Source organism: Macrotis lagotis, chromosome 4 (assembly GCF_037893015.1).
Source record: "Macrotis lagotis isolate mMagLag1 chromosome 4, bilby.v1.9.chrom.fasta, whole genome shotgun sequence".
Classification (NCBI taxonomy): domain Eukaryota; kingdom Metazoa; phylum Chordata; class Mammalia; order Peramelemorphia; family Peramelidae; genus Macrotis; species Macrotis lagotis.
This window is the reverse complement of record NC_133661.1, coordinates 20,776,731-20,802,575: the sequence shown is the minus strand read 5'-3', so window position 1 is coordinate 20,802,575 and position 25,845 is coordinate 20,776,731. Positions and strand designations below refer to the sequence as shown.

The 25,845-nt window shown below is 38.9% G+C and overlaps 1 long non-coding RNA gene across 1 annotated transcript in view; it reads right to left on the bottom strand.

Annotated features, from left to right (window-relative positions):
* Window positions 1-11,543: 11,543 nt before the first annotated feature.
* Window positions 11,544-25,845, bottom strand: part of LOC141520630 (uncharacterized) — a 76,730-nt gene continuing 62,428 nt past the window's right edge. The window contains exons 5-7 of the long non-coding RNA XR_012477690.1: window positions 20,029-20,117; window positions 14,550-14,689; window positions 11,544-12,069 (exon numbers count right to left, since the gene is read on the bottom strand). This is a non-coding gene — a long non-coding RNA (uncharacterized LOC141520630). The remainder of the gene's footprint in view (window positions 12,070-14,549; window positions 14,690-20,028; window positions 20,118-25,845) is intronic.

The window sequence follows — 25,845 nt, the reverse complement described above, 5'->3', positions numbered from 1 at the left end:
GAGCATTTGCAGTTGTGGACAAGTTTTGGCTCCCTATTGAAATGCTGAATTCCTATCATAGGTCATGGACTAGAGAGCTAGGAGGAACTTGGGAAATCATTTATGCCATCCTCTCTCAATTTGCAGCCAAGGAAACTAAGACAAATGAGATGACTTGGCCATGATCACATAGGAGCAGAGACAGACTTTGAATCCAGATCCTCTTATTGCAAACCCACTATTTATTTTTCTGCTTTCCAAATCCATATTCCACAGTTAAGTAAGAGAATTAAACTGCCTGGTAAGAAATTTTTATCACTCAGGAAGATGAAATAAAAAGTTCATTATCTTCATCTCTGGTATATATGCTCCGACAGATGCTACTGGCTGATTTTCCTTTTTTTTAGGTGAGAGAATATGGAAAAAAGGTAGAAAGAGACAGTTTATTGACTGGCCAAAGAAATGAAATGAGTGTCTTGAGACTATATCAAGGAGCCTAAGTGAACTTGTTTTAAAAAATCACTACATTTTGGATTCTAATATTTTCTGCTCAACTGATGGACCAGGATAAGAAATGACAAATTCTGTGACTCTTCACAGTCAATTAACCAACAAATACTAATTAATTAATGAATTAAGTTCTTACTAGGCCCTAGGCAGACATTGTGCTAAGTGATAGGGATAAAAACAGAGACAAAAGATAGTCTCTGCCCTCAAGGAGTCTGTAATATAATGGGGGAACATAAATGAAAATTTTGCTGATACAAATAATCATGCCTGAAAATGATTTTGCAGATATAAGATTATAAATGTTCTCATCACTAGTAGTATTAAAGTAAATTGATAGCTACAGTTCTGGCTATTGAAAACAACTCTGTGTGTGTTTGTGTGTGTGTGTGTGTGTGTGTGTGTGTGTGTGTGTGTGTGTGTCTGTGTCTGTGTCTGTGTGTGTGTGAGAGAGAGAGAGAGAGAGAGAGAGAGAGAGAGAGAGATCCTAGCTCAATAAATAATATTTCTATCTACAACTCTTCTTGGAGAATTTTTTCTTTAATATTTATTTTGCCTTGCACTAGTAATAATAGATTACTCCATCTTTAGGGAACTTGTTGAAACTGTTGAACATGATTTCTGGGCCCGGTTGTTGCAATTCTTATATTATATAACACAATCTCATGTTTTTCTCTTCCTTCTGTCTGGAAGAAGAAGAAAGTGATACTTTATTCTGTCTGGAATTTGAAAAAGCTCAACTATTGATTTCTTCCTCCCCACCCAAAATTTGGAAGACAAAACTCTGGGAAGACTTCTAAAAACATTGACCGTTCTCACTGAGGACAGACTGTCTGTAATCTGTGTTGTTCTAACCTCTCAGGAAATTCTGTTGTTTGGGACATTAGCTTCCCGTCTTTAATGAGGGTGTCTGTTAAATGTCAGCTGACATAAAGATTTTTATTTTAATAATGTAATGTTCTTTATCTGTCAATATGTTTAAGAGGCTTCTCATGGGGTTCCAATACAAAGCTGAATAGATACTACCAGTGCTCGACTTTCAGAGAGAACATTACAGGTTTCACAGTGCTTTCACGTACTTGCTGATGAACCCAGATTTCAACTATCAGGAAGATGAGTGCCCCATTTTACAAAGGAAAAAAAACTGCAACCCAGAAAAGAAAAGTAACTTGGCAGCATTCACACAGATAGACCATCACAGAGCTAGGATTCTGAGAGAGGTCTTTTGTTTCCAAATCCATTAATCTGGGATGAATGACTTCTCTTTTGAAGAGAGAAATTTGAGTGCATTTGCTTATTTCCTGATATTACATCCCTGTCATTTTAAATCCAAGAAACAATAATTTTTTAAAGCCCAATGATTAAATATATTTTATGGAAAACAGTATAAAAAGTTTATGGATGTGTAACATATCTTTTATTTGAGCCCCCAAAACATGGAAATATAGGACCTTGTGTATTTTTTCTTCCAAGTTGTTCAGCTTGGCATCTTTTAAAAGGCCAGAAAGCCAAATCTTTATGTGAAACACATCCAAGTGTTGTCCTCATGAATTTTCATTTACAGGTTTTTAAAAATCTCCTACGTAACTTCATGTTTTTCAACATGTACAAAAATTATAGATTGTTCATGTAATGAGAGCAAGGAATAATCAATGGAGGCCTTGCATGTTTCTTTGGTATTCACACTGTATCAAGGGATTTAGAAAAAGGATTCTAACTTATTGAAGGACTTCCTATGGAGATTTCCTGGGAGAACATGGACAAGTCCCGTAGAATCTGAAGGGTTTTGATCCTCACCCCTGGCTGGAAAGTCCATGATGATAAGCTTGCAAGTCCATCAAAGCATCAAACAAGGTATATCCTTAGGGTTTGAGACATTATTAAAAGCATGGGTTTTAAAGTTAGTCAGAGAAACATTAAAATTTTTTTAAAAATTCTGAAGAGAATTGAAGAAGACCAGGAATTTTATTACTTTATCTGAATAAGAAATTCCTGGATAAGGAAACTCCTGCCAGTGTCGATTAGTACTTTCATTGTAACTTATTGGGGCAGCTAGGTGGTGCCATACTGGACTCAGGAGGACTGTGTGATCCTGGGCTAGTCATTTAACTTTGATTGCCTCACCAAAGAGAAAAAAAAGCAAAACCATAACTTATAATATTAGAGAGAGATGGTTTATACTCTAAGAGGCAGAATGATGTGCCCAGAGTCCCATTTTAATATTTCAGAGGAGGCACTTGAACTCATGTCTTTCTGGCCAGCTCTTTCAATGAGACCATGCTGCTTGGTAGGTAGAGTATGATACCTATGATTCCAGAGAACCAGTGATGAAACAAACCTGCTATTCTCTTGCCAGAGAGATGATAAACTCAAAATGTAGAATAAGACATAGAGTTTCAGACACAGCCTGGTACAGTAAGGAAGGAAGGGAGGAAAGAAGAAAGAACAGAAGGAATTAAAAAAAAATCATCGAGGTTTTTTTTTTAATTTCAGAGAAAAGAACAAAAAGTCAGAAAGAAACAAAGCAGAATAGCTCTGAAAGCTACAGGCTAAAAAGAAAAGCAAACTCTATATAACAGATGTGTAGTTTCCTGTTTAACCCTCTTTTTCAGTTCTATTACAAATGCAGAAATAGTTGTTTTATTTTAGTCTTTAATGTAATTAAATTCAAAATTTTTAAATTGAAAAAATCATATATAATGTCTTATCAAAATCACCAATCTTCAGATCTTTCACATTCATGTTTAGGGTCTCTCAAATCCCTAGGCCTTCTCATTCCTCTGTCTTCTCAACTCCAACGACTTCCACCTTTACTCATTATTGCCCTCAAGGACCATTACCCCCTTAATCTTACCATCATCCAGGTGTTCCATTTTCATGATCAAGAATTCTGAAATTCCTTTAGCCAACCCAAACCTCACTATCATCCATTTCTTCCTATGTCTTATCCTTCCAAAACCTGTTTTTTTTGGCCACCATTGTGTTCTCTAGACTCTTCTCTGCCTTGATACTCTTTCAGATCATTCTTGGCTCTCACTTTCCAATCTTGATCCTACAGTAAAGAGGCAACTGGTTCAACCATACATTGTACTCTTCTCCCAAATCCCTTGCACCCTCATTGCTGTTCTTAAGCTTCCCTAGTCCCAACCTTGAATTACTCCCACTACCCACTTCCTCTTCTCTGACCCTTATGTTTCCCAAGGGGGGATATAAGTTCTCATGCTCTTAATGTCCATTGCAAATTTATATTCCCTAATCTCAATTGGACCCTCACTGGTGACAGACAATAATTTTATTATTCCCTAATTGATTATCTATCCTGTTCTCCATATCCACTATTCAGATCTCTCCCATACCCACCTCTCACTTCACCCCAGCAGTAGGGGACCCCACATCATAACTTGCTGAGAAAATCAAGACAAATATCTTTGCACAGACACTTCTTTTTTCACATTTGGACACAACCCCTTATCCTTTCCCTCTTTTACTCCATTCTCTGATAAGGCAGTAGCTCTTTGACCTCTCACGTTGTTTCCCTGATCTCAGCTCTTCTCACGTTTGGCAGATTGCCTCTGCAACCTTCCATTTCTCCCAATGCATTGGCTACTTCTGCTTGCCTTCAACCACATGCAGCCTTTCTTTATCCTTAAAACAAACTTTTCTCTAAATCTTACAATACCCTTAAACTATCATTAGCTTTTGATTCCTTTGTAATCCAACTTCCAAGGAAAACTGTCCTTTCCACTACCCCCATTTTCTCTTTTCTCCCTCGTTACTCATCCATTTCCGATTTTATTCCTCAACTTATCTCAGAGTTACAGATGGTATCTTATCTGTCAAATACAGGGGCCTTTTAGTATTCATTTGTTCATTCATCTTTGGCATCTCTTCAGCATTTGATCTCTTAATCTCCTTATTTATCTTTTAATTTGCCTTATTTTCACCCTTTTACCTGGCAGATACTTTTCCCTCTATTCCTCCGATTCTGTTTGAACCTCTCTGATCCCGTATTCTCCATCTCCTTTGCTGGATCATCACTGAAATTCTATCTCTGGTTGTGGGCCATGACATTGAACAGGGCCTACCCTCTTGTCTCCTCTTTTTCCCTTTCTTTCTTGGTGTCCTCATCATCTCCCATGGCTTTCATTATCTTTTCTATGCAGAAGACTCTCAGATATCTATCTCCAACCCTTCCTAGTCTTTCCCAGTTCTCTATTACTTGTTGTGAGAGGCAATGAAATATACAGAATTTTCCAAACTGAGCGCTAGGTGAATGAAACTATTGTTATTGCCATTGTCTGCAAATCCACACTCCCATTTCTGAGTTAGTTCTTCTTAGGAAGCAGTTGAAAGCTAAAGCAAATAGCAGAGAGAAAATAACATTTCCCATCTAGCCCAAAGCATAGTACCTACTGTACAGTAAGTTGTCCAGGGGCTAATTCTATCTCATTTGATTATGATGACAATCCTTCGGGAGGTAATGAGATGAGATGCAGATATATAAAGCTTTGTAAAACTTGAAAGCTATGTAGCAAAAGTGATGATGGAGAAGAGGAAGACGATGGGAGATATTGTGCTGCCAATAGAAGAATATCTGGGTTCTGGTCAGGAGAGACTGGCCAAAATTCTACCTGTGACCCATACTAGTTTTATGATTCTGGGCAAGTCATGTAACTTCTCAGAGATCTGGGTAACTCTTCAGGCCTATAAGGTATAGAGAAATTGTCCCTGGACCAATGAAATTCTATGTTTTATTTATACCTCCTTTCTATCTGAAGATAAGGATTATAGTATAAGTGCAGTGTTTTAGCCCATCAGCTTCCTTGTTTCACCTACCATTCATCTGAGTTGGCAGGCAGCAGCATTTTCCTTTCTTAAGTACGAGTGGATGTTTTTAATTTATAGAGGATAATAGCTCTATTGTCTCTCCTTCCTTCATGGGCTATTTTCACTTTTTTTTTTGCAGGCAGGGTTAAACTATAACTCCATTTCTTAAGCTGTTGAAGATCAGCAGTACCTGCCCTTTAGACTTCCTGAACTGTGCCATGGAGCCCACATGCACATTAAACTGAATCAGGATGTCTTCCATGTGATGACTGTCACCTCCCCTTCAGCCCAATCATTAATGAACATTTTCATAAGAAAGCTAAGTATCTGGGCAGGAAGTCAGTGACCTTTGAAATCCCATGTGCTTCTCCTTTGGGCCTTTCGACCATTTCAGTTAATATCATTGGCCCATTGCCATGAGCATTGCATATGCAACAATACTCAAGGGCTTTGAAGGAAAACATTCAGTCTGACCAGAGTTTTGACTCTTGTGCTATTTTACTCAGTTCTCCTATTTGCCTTCAAAAAAGGTCTTCTGGATCCTGAAGGGAAATGTGCAGACCTTTATGACTTGATCACATCCCTTTCTTCTAGGAAGTTGCCTAGGTTGACATAGACTTTCATTTCAAGTGATCAGCCTTGGAGGGAAGAAGATGAATTCCCTTTTGCATGAGTTGTTTGCAGGATGGTCAAGCCAAAGCGTCTACCAGACCATGGGGGATAAGATAACTGGATATAGAGAGAGAGTTATCAATGGCAGAAGTGAACTCCTGGGAACAGACCAGGGCAACAAGGAGAAAATATATAGAGAAGACAGATTTCAAAGGCCCAAGGAGTACCTTCCCTTTCATTTCCTTTTTATATGTTGTAGCCTTCCCCATTTAAAAGGTAAGGTTCTTGAGAGCAGGGACTCTCCTACTTGTTTCTTCTTATTATTTTGAGACTGTAAGTACTTAATAAATTCTCTCTCTCCTTTCTCTATGCATCTCTCTTTCTATCTCCCTCCTCATTTACTCCCTCTTCCTTCCACTTCCTCCTTGACCTCTCTCTCATCTCTCTCTCTCTCTTCTCTCCCTCTCCTTCCCTTGCTCCCTCTGTCTACTTCTCTCCTTCCCTTCCCCCTTCTCTCTCTCTCTCTCTCCACACTTTTTCTTTCTTTCTTTCTTTCTTTCTTTCTTTCTTTCTTTCTTTCTTTCTTTCTTTCTTTCTCTCTTTCTTTCTTTCTTTCTCTCTCTTTTGATGTCTCTTTCAAGTGGAGGTAGCAAGTGTAGATGATTCTGGTAAGTTAGTAGTGAAAGGATAAAAAGCTAAATCCTTAAGGAGCAAGGGAGTTTATTTTATTTTTTTTCCCATGGAGAGGGAAGACTTGAGCAATCAGTCAGCTTCTGGGAAAGGAGTCTAGAGGGCAAATGGAGAGAAATAACTTCTCCAAACTTTGCTAGGCTAGCCCTCAAGATGAGAGACACAAAATCTGTCATCAGACTGATACTCACAATCTTTCAAACTTGCTAAGACCTGTTAGAACTTGTCTCTGAAGGCACAGCCTTGGAGACCCAAGGTAGGTCACCTCTAACCCCAAAGGAGGTTTCAGAGGAGGAAGACAATGGAAACTGAGATATGTGTAACAAAAAGGAATTAGTGAATAGCATGCCAGACATAGAATTAGAAAGTCCTACCTTGGAGTCAGATCCACATCTAACCTCTGACATTTTAACTGACTGTATGATCATGGTGACTCTCTCTCTCTCTCTCTCTCTCTCTCTCTCTCTCTCTCTCTCTCTCTCTCTCTCTCTCTCTGTTTTTTCAAGGCAATGGGAATTCAAATTTGAATTCAGGATCTCCTGACTCCGGGGTTGGTGCTCCATCCATTCCACTTAGCTTCCCTCAACCCTATCTCTCAATAGCCACAGCAAGTCTCTAAATCTATAAGGTAGAGGGGCCTGTATTAAGGATCTCAAGTGTGTGACCTTGGGCAAGTCACTTAATCCCATTGTCTTTCAAAAAAAAGCAAAAACATAAGATCTCAAGTGAAAACCCATAAGTTTAACAATGAACTTCAATTTTGGCCATATAGACTTACGATTTTTAAACTAATTTTTTCATTAAAAATTTAACATACATCAAGGAGGGGTGGCTGGGTGGCACAGTGGATAGACCACTGTTCCTGGAGTCAGGAGTACCTGAGTTTAAGTCCAGCCTCAGACACTTAATAATTACCTAGCTGTGTGGCCTTGGGCAAGTCACTTAACCCCATTGCTTCGCAAAAACTAAAAAACAAACAAACAAACGAAAACCAATAAACCATACATCAAGGAGCATGAACATTTCATACAGACAAATAAGAGTAAAAAAATGGTACTATATGAAACTAAGAACTTCTCTAACTTTTTAAAAATGTGTTTTAATAATAGGAACAAAACTTGAACTCAGGACATCCTGGGGAATAGACCCAAATAGATTATCCTCTGTATCATCCTGCCTCTCTAACATTCAGATATACCTTAAAATGTTTTACCTATTAGAGAAGCATAACAATCCTCTTTTTTATGTTGTTTGTATGAGGAAATGCCCATATTTGTCAAACTCATAATAACAAAAAATTAACCTGGTAGAAACAGCAGTATCCTGCCTGTCTGCATTCCCATTTGGTCTTTTTTTTTTGCTTTTTTTCTGTGTATTTTTTATGTTACATTAATGTTCTTTAAAAAACAACATCTCTATCACTACTCACCAACTCCCATCTCCCCCTAAATAGATGACAAGCCCCCCTCTTGTAACTTAATAAATATAGTCAAGACAAGCAAATCAATACATTGATGTCCTATTCTGCACCTCTCTGGGTCTACTTACACAGATCTCTGTTTTTAAAAAAAATTTATTCACTTAAGGCAATGGGGGGGTAAGTGACTTGCCCAAGGTCACACAGCTAGATAATTATTAAATGTCTGAGTCGGATTTGAACTCAGGTCCTCCTGACTCCGGTGCCGATGCTCTATTAACTTCGCCTCTTAGATGTCCCCATAGATCTCTTTTTCAGATACTCAAATCCTCACATTTTACATGACCCCTGGACTTCAAGACCTTGGTGACCACAAAGGTTTCCTAACCTGCACTCCTTTCATGTATCGTTTTGTGTATAAACTTGGTCTGACTAAGAATGCTCAAGATCTCGGGTTGTCTACTTCTGGGTGGAAATCTTTGCCCTCTCTGAAAACCTGAAAAAAGTTTGTTTTCCAAAGCTACAGTCATGTCTTGTAGAGTCTAAGGAGAACAGGATGGCCAAGAACAGTGTGGGTGGGGTCTGAGGTTATGTAATATATCCTACTTGGCCCAATACTTGATATCTTGTTAGAAAATCCTGGGGTGGAGGCAGGTGGAGTTAGAGAACTTGTTGTCCATAGAGTCTGCGTAGTCAAACCTTGTATGCAACTTGTAGGTCTTCTGGATTTGTTTCCCACCTCTGTGGACTTTGAGATACATGGCTGATTCAGGAATCCTCCAGACATCTCCTGTCTGAACTCTCCTGACAGCCAGTTGGGTAGTGATGGACTGTTATTAACCAGAAACCGAAAAACATTTGTTCAGATCCCACTGGATGCTAAAGGCAGGGGCTACAGAGACAGAGATGAAATAATTACTGCCCTCACAAAGCTTACATTCGACGAATGAGACAATATGCACAGTCATAACGTTAAGGAAGTCTGTTTCGTGTGTTCCCATGTGCTCAGGTAGACAGAGACACAGAATCCGCTTTGGGAAGAGTGATATGGCATGTTGCTAAGTGGGAACAATTGCGCTACTTTTGAAGCTGCTTCTTGGCGGTCACTATTGGTGGTCAATGGTCAATGATCAGTGAAACCACTGAGAAAAGGTCAGGAAGAGGACTGTTGAAACCCATAGGGAGAGGGGCAGAGGGGCCTTTTTGGTGCACTTAATCTTCTGTATGTAGAGGGTGATCCTCCTGTCTCTAATGAGTTTCACTCTAAGTGTAGCTCAGTGGCCATCTCCTGTGGAAGTCCTTTCCCTATGCCCTCCTCATCGAGATGCCCTTTTCCTCTGGAAATTACATTGTATACAGAGGATAGAGCACTGGTTCTGGAGTCAGGAGGACCTGGGTTCAAATCCAGCCTCTGACACTTAATAATTGCCTAGCTGTGTGACCTTGGGCAAGTCACTTAATCCCATTGCCTTAAATTAATAAGATTTTTAAAAAAGGAAATTCCATAGTGTAACTCTTTCTACTTTTGTATTTCTATATTCTACTTCTCTTTATATATGTTGTTTCACATAGAAGGAAGTAAACTCTTGAATGTATTCTGAACTTTGTAATCCCATGAATTTAGTACAATGTCCTGAACATAATAGGAATGTGATACATGTTTACTAAATTGAGTTAAAATTGTGTCCTAAGCGTGGCCCCTGTTCCACAGAGACTACTTTTAGAATGTTTATAGTGAGATTATTTTTGTTTAGACCTTTCTAACAGTGCCCTAGTAACTGACTCAGTGGTCAGTGGGCCTGGTGCCATTCAGGCCAAGCTGAGGCTCGGATGAGCAGAAGACTTATTTATAAACTCATTGCAAAGGGTTGTGATGAAAACATACTGCAATTTGATCTCTTCCCTAGCAAATGGAGATGAGCCCTGGAACATCTGAAGAATCCGGTTATCAAATAGCCCTCCCTCCTCTTTCTCACTTGGTAGGACCCCTAGTTTCCTTCCTCCTTCAAACTTTGCTCTGATACCACCTCCTCCAGAAAGCTTCTTTTTCATCCCCTCCACCCTTTTCCAAATAATAGCTATTAACTGGCTGAATAGCATTTATGTATCATTTTAATATTTTCAAAGTATGCCATAGATATGTATGTATGTGTGTATATATATATATATATATATATATATATATATATATATATGTATGTATGTATGTTTATCCTTAGATTCTTACACTCCTCTAAGGTATTTATGCCCATTTGACAGATGGGAAACTAAAGGAGATAAAGACTAAATGATATGCTGAGAGTCACACTACTATGGGTATCTGAGGCAGGATTTGAACTCAGATCTTCTGAACTTCTGGTCCTCCCCTTTACTATCTCACCTTATATTTACTCATCCATTTACATATTTTCTCCACCCTTATTGGAATACAAAGCCTTTTTGTATTATTTTTGCATTTGCCTTTGTATCCAGAAGTCCTAGAATGGTTCTAGGCACTTAGTAAATGCCTGTTGGATTGGGTTCATGTCTGAGTAAGAACCATAAGAGCTCTGATTTTAGTCCTGGAAGGATCATGCAAAGGTCATTCAGTGGTTGGGCACTAGACTTGGAGTCAGGAAAAGCTTGGGTTCAAATCCTGCCTCACATACTAACCCAATTAGAATTTCTAATATTATGAAGTGAGAAAAGCATCTGGATTTCCTTGCTCTCTGCATCAATACCCATCGTCCCCCTTTTCAATTAAATGGTGAATTCTCTTCCTAGAAGGAGGCCAATGTCACTGAAGCATAGAATGTGGAGAGGGCAATGATGTGTCTTTCAGAGAAAACTGGAAAGTTATGAAAGGACCAGATTGAGAAGGGCTTTAGATGTTAAGCGAAGTAATGTGGCAGACATTGGAGGGTGTTGAGCATGGAGATGACTATACTAGATCTATAGTTTAAAAAGATTTCTTTGGCAGCTAAGTGGAGAGGGATTGACGGAGGGACACTGAGGAAGGAAAACCAGCTAGAAGCTGTATCAATGGTCTAGATGAGAGTAAACAAGGGCCGATGAATAGGAAAGGATTTATATGAGAAATGTTACAAAGGGTGAAGAAATAAGACTTGAGACTAAGTAGAACATGGGAAATGAATGAGAGGGAGGAACCAAGGATGACAACAACGATGGAGAGTTGAGCTACTGGGGGGATGATGGTTCAGAAGAGAAGGGGATTTGTGGGGGAAGGACAAAGAATTCAGTTTGGGGTACTTGAGAGATATCTTGTCCAAAAGATAGATGCACATTCAGAACTGAAACTCAGAACTGAAACTTTGGTAGATTCAATAGCTCAGCAAATTCTCTGGCTAGAGAGAATAATTGAGTCTATGGGAACTGATGAGGTAGGTAAAAAAGAGAAGAGGGCCCAGAGGCCGTACCCACACAGTGAGGTGGCCTCAAGATCCAAGGAGACAGAAGTGCAGGAGACAAGAGACAGTCTAGGAGAGAGCAAGGTCACCCACACCAGGAGAAAGTGAGCAGTGTCACAGGTCAAGAAACAGCAGGACTGTAGAAAAACTCTATTGGATGTGACCAGCTCAGTGTGGCAGCTTCTCAACAAATAAATAAATAACCTTTTTTAAGCTTTTAAAATATATATTGGATTTCTTTATGAGCTAAATAAAAGCATTCCCTCTTCCCTCTCCAATTCTGACAATCTCCTTTTAAAATGTGAGCTCCCTGAGGGCAGGGACAATATTTTTTTCCCCTTTCTTTATATCCTCAGTTAATTATCACAATTGCTAGTTGACTAACCAGAAAAGTGAATTGCAATCTCAATGTGGGTCAGTAATAAGATAAAGGCAATCCCTCCCCCACCAAAGTTGGTCTACATTAAGAAAGAAAAAGGGTCTGAAATGAGAGGAGTCATTATCTCATTGAACTTTGCCTTCTCTCCGGAGGCTGGTGCTTAGTCCTGTGTATCATGTTATGGGGAAGATGGTGACAGTTGAGAATATCTGGAGGAGAAGTCGGATGGTGATGGATCTTGAGATCATTCACTAGAGAACGGAAAACAGAAAGTACAAATGTTTAGTTCAGAGAGAAGACTAGGACCAGGGTTAGGGAAGAGCTAATACGGCTGCCACGTAAAAGGGTTAGGGTAATTCTGTTTGACCTCAAAGGACAGAACTCAGAGCTATGGGTAGAAATGCAAAGAAGCAAGCTTGTTATCTACATAACAATAAACTTCTTAAAACTCAGAGCTGTTAAATAGGAATAAGCTAATTTGGAATGGAAGGATTTCCTCATAAATGAAGGTTGTCAAAGGGAGACTGAATGACTCTTTGCTGGACATAGACTAGAGAGAGGAGTGGATGGAGAATGGGTCCAGTCCCTTTCAACTTTGAAAAGTAGAATTATAAAGTGCTCCATGTTCTGAAACTTTTTGTTACGATAGTCTCACAAATTCCCAATTTTTGTCACTTGGGAATTATTGCTTCATAGTTTTCATCCTCCTCCTCCTCCTCTTTTCCTTTAAAAAATGAATTACATAAGAAATTCCTCACACTTGCCCAAAGCAACATGGGAGAGTTAATGGCCAGCTAAGTAAAACATATTTCAGAGGGAAACAAAACTCAGGAGAGCACTGACTGGAAGAGATCCTTTTATTGATGTATCTTTTCCTATGAGATTTATGTTATTAATTAAACATCAGGGGCTGAATGTGTGTGCAAGCACAAGTAACAAGAATTCATCAATGTTCCCAGCCCATAAGATAGTGCTTTGCCCGTAGTAAATATTTAATAAATTAAAAAACTCGCTTGTTATTCATTTGACATGATGAAGACTGAATATCTATTTGAATCTGAGCAAGCCACTTGACCTCTCTTGGCCTTAGTTTCCCCATGTGTAAAATGAGGTCTCGGCTACAGGATCCCCATGCTTTATTCTGACTCAATCTATGAATTAATGCTTCTGCTTAGGACATAGAGGAATTATAATAGTGTATTTATCAAGATTCTTTATCACAGGTCTTGGTGCACTCCTTAACCTTAGATCAGAAGATAGTCTTTCCTTTTTCAAAGCATGCAAAAGGTCATCGACCTCATTCAGACCCTGGACATCATTAGGACACCAGTTCTATCAAGTTCTTTCTCCTTCGCTGGGTCTTGCCAGATCCTCCAACTATGCATGTTTCATAACTCACCAGGTGGTAATTTGTACTACTAATGGCTGACCTACTGCAAAATAGCTTTCAGCCAGCCAAAGAAAAGCTGAATAAGCAACCATTCCCAGAACCTGGATCACCCTCCAGTGATTCAAGAGTTTTAATTAAAAACAATTGAGAGTCATCTGTCCTCCAGCCTTTGGAGGCCTGCCTGTCACCCCAAGTCTATCTCAACCATCATTAAGGTATTGAAGATCATCAAGATGCTTTCCAGGGCAGGGAATTTCATTTTTCTGTTTATTTGGCTTGGAGAGAGGGTCCTGGTACTTCATAGTGGATATCCGAGTCAGAGGCTTTCACGGGTGTTGTTAAATGCAATGGGACTTTGAAAAGTGCATCTTATCCTCACCGAGGGAAGGCATGAGACTTGATTTGAGACATTCAGAGTGGCACAATTATGAAGGGATGGGGCAAAGGGGACACTGTGAGCTCCGTGACGATCAAGATAGGGTCACAACTAAATTACTTGGCCTTGGGCATGATGATGCTCTTTGGAGGGAAAGCATGAGAAGAGAAGGCGTTGTTTAGTCTCTGAGAACTGGCAACTAGGTTAGGCCAAGTTTTCATCCCTCCTGGTTCCCCATGGGGTACCTGGTTTCTGTCCTTCACATTTCAAGGCTGATCAGGGGCACAGATGAAAACCAGGAGTTTTCCTAAAGGAGTCTGCTTTTCTGTCTTGGAGTTCCTAAGTGAGCAGGGTCTAGGAATTGGTTGCTGAGGCCCCCTGAGTGCATCTTGAGGCTAGAAGTTTCCAACATGAAAGATTCCATAAATGAGAGGCAGTATCACCTAGTGGTCAGAGTGGTTGGCTTGTTTAGAGTCAGACTTGCAATCATGGTCAAATCTTCCTTCTCTGACCCTCCATTTCCTAATCTAGAAATTGGGGAGAATAATGTTTGTAATGTCTACCTCAAAGGAAATAATGTATGTAAGAGATGAGGCTAAAACTTGACCTGGGATTTTCTAGGTCTTGGTAATGCTCAGAGGGTAAAGCTTCCTCTCTCAGTGCAGTTTGGGACCTTCTGTACAACCTAAAATCTTAGAGAGTTCCCTAGAGTACTAAGAGACTAGGTGATTAGCTCAGGATCGGTGTGTTTGGTAAACCTTAAAGGGTTATATAGATGCCAGCTTTTATTGTTTTATGGAGAGTTCCAGAGAAGGGGGTAGGGTCAAATTTCTGGGCAAGAAGAAGCGGCATGTCTATAGTGGATAGAGCCTGTGCCAGGAAGACTTCTGTATTTCAAAGATGGCATGCAATTAAGAAGGCTTCTTGGCTATCAAAGGGAAGCCGCATGGGTATAAAAAGCTTACCTGGGTTGTAGAGGAGAAGGTGTGTGCTGCCAGTCTAGGTGTGTCCACAGGTCTTCACAGGCTAACTAATACAATCACAGGCAGCACTGATAGAGCTCTCTGGAATCTTGCCCATTCTTCTCCAGGGGAGAATGTCACCCCTATATTGAAGAGAATAGGGGAAATGCTACAAGGTTGGACTCTCTTTCCTCCAGTCTCTGAGTGGGTACTATATAGAATTGTATTTATCTACCCCCCCTAAGGATTCAAAATCTAGGGGAATGATTTTTATTTACATTAACAAACTTCTTTCCTTGGTCACTGCTAAGCTTACACTGACAAATTGAATTCCTTGTTAGCAAATGCTAGCTACACAAAAGATGCACACAAAAAGTGAATAGCACAAAGCCTTATTTATCTGAACAAATAGCAAACTAAAATCAAAGAAGTAAGCCCTAATAGAATATGCTATAAAATACACAGAGTGAGTGGCCTCTTTTCTGGGAGGGCAATAAGATTCTAGCTCAAACCATGAGAGAGGTCTCAAACTACCCCAAGGAAAAGGTCCCCAGAGTCTTTGGGAAAGTAAGTTGAAAATTCAGTATGTGTTTAGGGATCGACTTTCCCCTGCATATCTGCTGCTCCCAAAGTCTTCCTCTTCACTCCAAAGCTTATACTAATTTTGGCCTCAACATTCTCACCCCTGAGCAGCAGCAAGCAAAATACTTAGACTCGAGAGGTACTTTAGGGGCCATTTCACATGATTTCTTCATTTTCCACCTAAGGAAACTGAGTCCCAATTGAGTGACTTGCCCAAGGTCACAAAGATAGTAAGACAGCAGACATTTGATCTCTTTTCCTAAGTCATTCAGAACTAAGGGCTGGGGATACATAGAAAGAGAAAAAAAAATCCCATTCAACTTGCCCTTAAGGAGTTTAGTATTCTAATGAGACAATATACAAATAAATCAGCAGGTGAGATACATGTGAAGAAAATGGAAGGTAACCTCAGAGGAGAAAGCACTAGTAGCAGGAGACACTGACAAAGGCTTCCTGCAGAATTAGACATTTGATCTAAGCCTGAGGAGAGCCAGGGATTCCAAAAGGCTGAGGCGAGATGGGAGGACATGTACACAACTCAGCACCACAAAGGTAGAGATGGAAGTAGGTATCCTGAGCATGAACATCAACAAATAGAGCAACATGATGGGTTCCAATCCTGGAGGACAGCAGAGCATGAGGAAACTGCAAGGATAGGAAGGGAACAGGCTATGGAGAGCCTGGAATGCCTCCCCTCTCTCTCCCCCCCTTCAAAAAAATTTAATTTTGATCGAGAAGAAAATGGGGAAGCACTGCAGTTGATGGAGTAAGGTGTGTTTTGTGTATGTGTGTAGAGTCTGGCGTGTGTGTGTGTGTGTGTGTGTGTGTGTGATATAGTCCTTTCTGTGTCATTCTTGAAATATATTCCAGTGGTGTGCAAGCCCTGGCAGGTCCAATCCAGCTGAAGAAGCTCCAGGCGTGGGCCCAGTGATGGACTGTAGGCTTGTTATTCAACAACCAACTAAGATAAGTTCAGGGAGGTTCATTCCCCTTAACTTGGCCAATGAATGTTTTTTTTTTCTTGATTTTGGCTTTTGGTTAGAGCAACTCCTCATGGAAAATTTGAATTCTCTATCCTTGGGCAGCCTATCTATGGAATTAATTGCAAATCTTTGGGATCACCAAAGGAGATATTAACAAATACAAATACTATGAAATATTAAAAGATCCAGAGGAAAACCCCCTAAACATTAGGTCAGTCCTCTAACATGGATTTCCAGGATGAAGTGCAGAGTCCACATTGTGAAGGGATTTTCTAGAGATGAAGAAGTCCTCCAGAGGTTCTTGGCTGTTGATGAAATTGTGTTTATTGCTTCAAGATCCAGGAAGAAATGAGAACTTCCTAAAGGAAAACTAGAATCACACGAAAGAGTTTGGTACAACCACACGCGCCAAAAAAGCAAGTAAATGCAAACTGGCTGCTCCATAGATGATTCTACAGAGCTCATTTATTAGAGCTAGATAGGTAGATAGTAGATGGAAAGGCAGATAGAGAGAAAGACAGATCTTAGATTAACACTGCAAATGCTCAGTGATCTGGCTCCTTGAGAATTGAAGAGGAGAGCAGTTTTGGAATGCCTTTGGAAAAAGACTCAACTATTTTAGAGCTAGTGTTCATCTGATGTGGTTGTTTGGCTATGCATAACGTAGTAAGGGTACAATAGGAAACATGGTCAGAGAGCAGCACATAGCAAGGGATTATGAAACAGAAACCAGGCAGTGAGTCAGCATCACTTATTAAGTATGCGTCAGATCCAACATTGAGCATTAGGAACATAAATATAAATAGAAAGACAATCCCTACCCTCAGGGAGCTTACATTCTAATTGGGAAGAAAAAATACTTAAAGGGTAGATGAAAACTGGAGGATGGGAAGGAAGCCACCTGTTGATGGCATGGTGATGAGGTCCAAAAAGTTTGAGGCAAAACTGGGAGGGGCAAATGAGAGTGAGGAGAGGGGTGAGACATCTGTAAACTCCTGATGTTATAAGGAAAGGAAGTTCTTTCTAGGATGTGGGATGGATCTGCTGTGGCATTCGTAGGGGAGTCCATGGATCAGGATCATCTAGGAGGGGCAAGGATGGATAGCTTGTGTTTTGCTACTGTTGGTGGGAAGGCCCACCTTGATAAGATCTAGTGGAATATTTATGTATGTGAATAAGAATGATGTAAATGGTTCACACTCATTTAATGTTTTATAATTTGCTAAACTTTCTAAATATAGGAAGGACTTTGCAAACATTAAAGCATTATAATTTATTTGACTCTCCCAATGCATTCAAAGTGATACTATTATATCCATTTTACACATAAGGAAAATGAGGCAAACAGAGATTAAGTGACTCTCAGATTCACTATGCCATATACTGGTCAGGACCCAACCAATCTGCAATAATGGAAGTACTCACTTGGATGAGCTCTTAGCTCCACTGAAGTGTCCAATTAATATTTTGAATAAGAATTATAGTTCATTTAATGGCTTATTATTTGAATCTGCAGGCTCTGAGTGACCCAAAGCAGCAGACATTGGAACAGTCCTTTGGTCTGCTTCACCTGTGTCTAGAGGATAGTGATCTGCTCTAAGAACCATCATTTCTTCCAAGGACTTTGATCATTTGGAGAATATTTGGTGAAAGACAACCAGGATAGTGGAGGGTTGTGACTCTATGGCACATGATGAGTGACTGAAGGAACTGGGCATATGTAGTCTGGGAACCTGGGCTGGGCATGAAAGCTTTCCTTAAGTATCTGAACGAGCATCACATGGAAGGGAGGTCTGCCATGTTCTGTTTGTTCCAGGACAGAACCAGGACCAAGAGACAGGCTACACAGAAGGCCACTTCGCTTTGATGTCATTAAAAATAACAACTCGATCTATTCAGATATGCAATGGGAAGCATAAATGGATCAATAGCCGTCACTGGGTATCAGCAAGTAAATGCCGATTGGCCACCTCTTGGGGACATTCCGGTATGGATTCTTTTTCAGTCATGGATTGGGGGAGAGCCTCAGATTTCCTTCCCATTCTAAAATCCTGTGATTCTGAAAATTTCTGAATCTGAAAAGCAATTCAAAAAGCAAAATTCCCTCTGGATTTGTGTACAAGACAGAAGTCTTAAAACCCCCTATCCAATGTCAAACAAGTAACAGATGGCAAACCAAGTTCCCTGGCTCCATATTCTGTGTTTTCTCCAATGAATCACAATGAAGTCACTCCCCCGCTCCAAAGCATTCAGCACTCCCTATTACCTTCTTGCTGTATAGATTTTATACTTGGGTGGGGTTACAGGGATGACTCTGAGCATGAACCTTATATAGCTAAATTCAAATTATGGTTCCCAGCCATCAATCTGGGAAGGATCTCAAACTCAACCATGAGGTTTGGCTGGTGCTGGATTCCCTTGGGGTAAGCAGGCAAGCTTGCCCTTACCTAAACCACAGCGTTCTGGTGTTGAGTCCAACATGTTGTTTCTTGCTCCAGGTTCCAAGAGAAGCCCAGGGAACAAATTTCTTTTTTCTTAATCTCTTTTTAAACCTATTAATGATCTTCCTTGAATTCTAGCTGATTGAAGCAGTACCTTCTTCGTTTGGGAATCCTTTCTTTGCTTTTTGGCTTTCAAATTGCTCCATTAGCCTGACACCTAAAAATTCCTCCAGACTTCTTCTGTCTGAGGAGCTGTGAATGTTGCCTATGAGAAAGCACTACCCCATTGCCCCCTCCACCTCTCCCACCGTACAAACCTTTTAACATGTCTGTTATGTTTCCTTGAAAGAATATATTGATAGTGCACTTCAGGGAGAAAATATGCCTATTTAAAAAATTAAAATACAAATAAGTGGGAAATGCTACAGTTGGAGAGAGAGGAACGTATGTGCATGTGTATGGAGAGAGGTAGAGAGAGAGAGAGAGAGAGAGAGTGAGAGAGAGAGAGAGAGAGAGAGAGAGAGAGAGAGAAGCAATCAAAAAGATTTTTTTTAAATCTATAGAAGAAAAGATATCCAGAAAGACATAAACAGTGTTATTTTGTAGTCTTATTAAATTTAATGCATTCTCTTAAAAGTCTCTATAATTAACAGTAATTCATAGTATCCCATACAGTCATACAATCCTTGATTCTATGGATATTATCAAAATATTGTGTTTGTTGAACTGTTAAGTTCTTGATAAAAAGAAAATTTAAATAAAAAATCAAAGATTAGTTCTAGATTCATGTGTTACTTTTTTTAGTTTATGTTATAAATTGCCAGGGGGCTGATAGAATGTAGCTGGGTATCTATGTAATGATAGAGAACATTTGAACATTGTTGCTTGCACTTTACTCATTCCTTCCTCCCTTCCTCCCTCCCTCCCTCCTCCTTCCTTCCTCCCTTCCTTCCTTCCTTCCTTCCTTCCTTCCTTCCTTCCTTCCTTCCTTCCCTCCTCCCTCCCTTCCTTCCTTCCTCCCTCCTTCCCTCCTTCCTTCCTTCCTTCCTTCCTCCTTCCCTCCCTCCCTCCCTTTCCTCCCTCCTTCCCTCCTTCCTTCTTTCTTTCATGCCCTTACGAACAGATAATTTGCAAATTATTGGTCCATCTTCTTGTACAATTAGCTCTGGATTGTATTCTGGAGAAAGTACCAACCATAAGTAAATCATGGTCCCTACCCTCAGGCAACTCAGGGTCTAGTCTCAAATTGTTACAATATACAATTCACAATGACACACAATTGGAAGTTGTTGTAAAATCACAGTTTGAAGGATAAGTGATAGAAAATTGCCTTATAGGAGACATCTTTGGGCTGCAGAGCTTTTAAAAAATATGGCACAATTTCATTAAAAATAGCTTCAGCTGAAATGACTTGTGTTTTCTGAAATAATAATCATGCTGCCGACCAATATTTTCATTAAAAGGTACTTGGCTCACCATGGAATTTGAGTTGGACTCCTCTGAGTTGGAGGCGATCCTTCTATAGCAGCATCTGAGGTTGGATTCCAGATGTTTTCAGGGAATGTCTATAGAATAATAAAATAAATATTACATTAAAATATTTTTAAAATAACTTGTAGATGTATAGCATGTTATAGGTTATGAAGGATTTTTATATCTATCCAATTGTCCCAAGGGCCCCATAAAGTATATACAGGGAGGCATGTTACAGATTGAAGCAAGAAGATCATAGGGTTACAGGATCATGGATTCCAAGCTGGGGGAGTGATTTTTAGAGGTCATTAAGTTTAACAGCTCTCCTTAATCAGATGGGGAAATGGGACTCAGAAAGACTAAATAATTTACTGAAGGTCAGAAAGGTAGTAAGTGGCAAAGTTAAGATCTAAATTTCTGAGTTTCTGTGATTTCAAAACCAGTATTCTTTCTGATTTACTCAAGTCATTACTTAGGTTTACAGGTAAGACTGTCTAGAGCCCAGGTTTTTGGACTCCAACTCCAGGGTTCTTTCTATTCGTCCCAGGTGCTTCTCAAGAATCCTCTCGTATGCCTAGACCATTTTTAGCAACACTTTGAAAACATTATCAGATATGATTCTCATTGTACTTCTCTGAGCTTAGATGTACAACTGAAATTCCTCCAGTCTGAAGGAAGGAGGAATCTGGACTCCAAAACATTCAAACTTCATTCATTTCTATTTTAATTTTTTAATAATTTCTTTTATTTTACAAGTAATAACTATTTTGAGTTAATTTCCAACACCCATCATTGAGTAAGTTTGTTTTTAAAAAGACAAAGAACACAAAAACTGGTTGAAGATAATAAAACCCTAAAAATTAGAATTGAACAAATGAACACTAATTATTCTATGAGACACTAAGATTCCATCAAAAAAAAAAAGACAGGGGAAAAAATAGAAGAATATATAAAGTACCTTTCAAGATAAATGACCAATCTGGAAAATAGATCCAGAACAGATAATTTGCAAATTATTGGTCTATCTGAATGTCACAATCAGAAAAAGAACCCAGACAATATCTTTCAGAAAATTATCATTGAAAAAATTCCCTAATATCCTAGGACAAGATGATAAAATAGTCCTGAAAAAAATTCATTAATCTCCCCAGAAAAATAATCTCCCATGGATAAAAATAAATATTCCCCAAATGAAAGCCTCAGGGAATGTTGTAGCCAAATTCAGAATTCTTGGATAAAAGGAGAAAATACTGCAAGAAGTCAAAAAGAAGCAATTTAAATATCAGGGAGCCACAGTCAGGATTATGCAGGACTTATTAGTTTCAACATTAAAGGATCAAAGGGCCTGCAATATTATATTCTGGAGGGCAAAGAAGCTTGGATACCAACCAAGAATCCACTGCCCTGCAAAATTCAGCATGTTCTTTCAGGGAAAAGATGAATTTTCAGTGACAGAGAAGACTTTTCAATTTTCCTGATAAAAAACCAGAACTTAACAAAAAACTTTATTTTTAAATACAAGACTCAAGTGATGTGTAAAAAGGTAAAAGGAAAGGGAAAAGATGTTAGTCATTAAGACTAAATTGTCTACATGCCCACACAGAAAGACAATACTTGTAAAACTCTTGGGAATTGCATTTCTTTTAAGATAGTTGAAAGAAGTAGGCTGTAGGTAGAAACTGACTGTGATGTGAGCAGACTTTTAACTCTGGAGGGTTGTATTTCTAATGTGTCATTTGGGAAGAGAGTATTTGGACAGATGGTGTTGTATGAAGTGATAATGATGTAATGAAGCTTATAAATCAATCAGTCAATCAGTCCCTGAAAATTGTACTTTTGTCAGGACAGATAAAAGGATTATAAATTGTCAGAGGATGTGGGTATGAGACAGGTATAAAACAATTAAGACTTGAAACAATTGATTATATTGAGAAAAGAAGCATTAGAGGATAAATAACACCCTATGATGAGGCACAAAGGGCCTATTATAATTAAAGGAAAGAAGGGAGGATGTGAGTACTGAGTAAATATTACTCTCAATAGATTTGATTCAAAGAGGGAACAACATACATTCTCATTTGGCTTTAGAAATTTAACCTAACCTACAGGAAAGAAGGGGAAAGGGGAAACAAAGGGAAAGGTGAGATGAATAAAAGGAAAGGGGAAAGTAAAAGTAAAGTTAAAGTTAAAGTAAAAATTACAAAAAACAGTAAGGTAAAAGGGAATGTAAAAGGTGAAAAGGAGAATAAAGGGAAGAAAGTTGATAGAAGGGAGGGAAGATTGAAAGAGGCAACAGTTGCTCTGTTTGTGGTGGCAAAGAAAGGGAATGGCCATCATTTGGGGAATGGCTTAACAAACTGTGGTATATGTTATGTGATAGAACACTATTGTTCTATTAGAAACCAGGAAGGATGGGAATTCGGGGAAGCTTGGAAGGATTTGCATGAACTGATGCTGAGTGAGATGAGCAGAACCAAAAAAACATTGTACACCCTAACATGGGGGTGATGGTCAACCTTGATGGACTTGCTCATACCAACTGGGCAACAATTAGGCACAATGTCGGGGTATCTGCAAGGGAGAATGCCATATGTATCCTGAGAAAGAATTGAGGAGTTTGAACAAAGACCCCTGGACTATTACCTTTATTTAAAAAAAAGTTATCTTATTATGTAATTCTGCTATATCTCATACTATATATTTCTTCCTTAAGGGTATGATTTCTCTCTCATCACATTCAACTTAGATCAATGCATACTATGGGAATGATGTAAAGACTAGCAAACTGCCTTCTGTGGGGGGGTGGGGGTGGGGGGAGGGAAGCAAGATGGGGGGAAAATTGTAAACTTAAAATAAATTAATTTCTAAAATTTCTAAAAGAAAAACGGAAAAACATTGGTGAGGAGAGATAAGGGGAAAGGAGAGAGAAAAGTACAAAAACAAGGAAGATAGGATGGAGAGAAATATAGAATTAGTCATCTTAACTGTAAATGTGGATAGGATAAACTCTCCCATAAAACAGAAGTGGATAGCAGAGTCAATGACAAAACCAGGATCCTACAATGTATGGATTACATTAAACATATTTGAAGCACAGAGATACATACAGAGTGAAGATAAAAAAGACTAGAGCAGGACATATTTATGCTTCAGCTGAAGTAAAGGAAAAAAAGCAGGGGTAGCAATCCTGATCTCAGACAAAGCAAAAGCAAAAAATAGATCTAATTAAAAAGAATAAGGAAGGAGAAAGACACTGTAAGGTTAAGGCTAACTAATAGATATATTTGTGAAATCTGGTGAAATCCTCCTTATAATGCCCATCAATCAGGGAATGGTCAAGCAAAATATGGTATAGGAATTAGTTGGTAGTACTGTTGTTCTTAAGAAATCACGAGCAGCCTGACCACCGAAAAGCATGGAAAGAATTACATGAACTGATGCTAAGTGGAGTGAGTAAAACCAAAGAACATTGTACACATTAACAGCAATATTGTGAGATGATCAGTAATGATGGAAACAACTTTTCTTAGAAGTTCAGTGATCAAGGGCAATTCTGAGAGACCTTAAGGAAAGTGGCATTCACATCCAGAGAAGAAACTGTGGATTCTGAATACCTAACAAAACACACACTTTTAAGAAAACAAAGCATGCTTAACAAAATGTAAACTTTGAAAAACTTCTTTTTTGGTCCTTTCCTTCTTTCTTATGACATCCCCCCCCCAATTCTGATTATTTCACAACATAATTAACATGGAAATACGTTCAACACAAACTATATCAAATTGTTAGCTGTTATGGGGAGAAGGAAGGGAAGGGGGAATGGTAGAAAAATGTGGAACTCAGAAGCTTGCAAAAGGATGAATGTTGAAATTTATCTTTACATGTAATTGGAACATAATTAATTTTAAAAAATCTCCCCCCCCCAAAAGAAAGGAAATTTTTTAATAAAAAAATATATATATAATACCACAAAAACAAAGTCTTATATTAGCTATGTTGTAAAAAACCTATTTCTGCTTTTTAAGTTCTGTTAGGATGTGAGTCCTATGTTTCAGCATCATTCTTTTGAACTCATGATTTATCATTATGTTGGCTAGAGTTCTATTGCCTTTCAGAGGTTTTTTCCCCCTCTGTAATGTTATTAATCTATGTACAAATTATTTTGGTTTTGTTCATTTTACCCAAGTAAGTTCATAAATATCTTTCCAATTTTCATTGAAACTGTCCACTTCATCATTTCTTTTAGCCCATCATATTTTAATTCCCTCATATTCTATATTTTGTCTAGTCATTGTCCAAAAGGGAGACACTCCTTTAGTTTCCAACTTTAGCTACCATGAAAAGAGCTGCTATAAATATTTTTTACTCAGATCCTTTCCCCCATTCTTTGATTTCTCTGAGGATAGTGATAAAACTGGGTTTTACCGAGATTTGAAAGAAGTCATGGGAGGAGAAAGAAGAGTATTCCAAGCATGGGGAAGAACCAGAAAAATTGCCTGAAGTCAAGAGATAAAAGTGTTGCATTCAAGGATCAGCAAGGAGACCACTGTCATTGGATGACGGTCTATAGGGAGTGGGGGGAGGATAGAGCAAGGTGTAAGAAAACTGGAAAAGTAAGAGATGGGAAGACTGGGAAGGGCTTTTAGTGCCAAATAGAGGATTTCAGATTTAGTCCTGAAGAGGATATAGAGCTACTGGAGATAGTTAAATAGGAGAATGTGCCTGGAGAAAATGGAGGGTAGTCACTGGAGAGCTCTTCCTTGATCCTCCACCTTCTAAGGAGGGATCTTAGAGAATTCACCTAATGATTTCCCACCTTTAACAACTTTCCTAGATTTCATAACCTCCAGAAACTCATATTTCAGACCTAAGAGTAGTAAGTGATGTAAGATTAATAAAATGATTTAATATCTCATTTTATTCTCACAGTAACCATGGGAGCTAGGTCCTCTTATTTGGCAGATGGGCAAACTAAGGCAAAAGTGATTTATCCAAGGTCACACAACTCATAAATGCCTAAGTAGGATTTAATTTCAAGTTCAATGCTCTATCTGCTGTGCCATCTAGTTGTCTCACTTTGGCTGCCCGTCTCACCTTTGGTTAGTACAATTAGGTAATTTTTCTTCCCATTAAGCTTAAATATTCCTGATTCTGCTTTCTGGAACAAATGGAACAAATTTAATTCATCTGCTACACACCAAATACTAAAGCTTCAATACCTGAACATAGCTATAGTGCCATATATTAATCTTCTCTTCTCTAGGTTCCTTCACTCAAAACCATGTAAATGAGGTCTTTCACTATTCTGGTTGTCTTCTCTAGGCATTTTCCAGTTTATCAATGCTTTTCCTAAACTCTGGAGTCCAGATATGAACACAATACTGAAGATGGGATCTGATCAGAGTAGGGAACACAGAGTTTATCATCACCTTATTCCTAGAAGCTATTTCATTGACTTTTTGGGCCACATCACACTGTGAACTCATATTGAATTTCTGGTGCACAAATCCTCATTTCCTTTTTTTTTTTTAGAACCATGATAACTTTCTTTTTAACCTTTCCTTGGCAATCAAACTTTCTCAGAGCTATTCTGATGAAATTGATTTTTTTGGACCCTATTGGAAAATTTTTACATTTATCCCTGTTGAACTCTTTGGTATTTGATTCAGACTAATGCTCTCACCTCCCAGAAGCCTTTTGGATCTTGACTCCCTCCCAGATTTATGTTATCTGTTAATCTGATGTAGGTGATCAATGATTTAATCCAAATCATTGATAAGAATGTTAAGCAGGACAAGGCTAAGTACACATTCTCTCTAT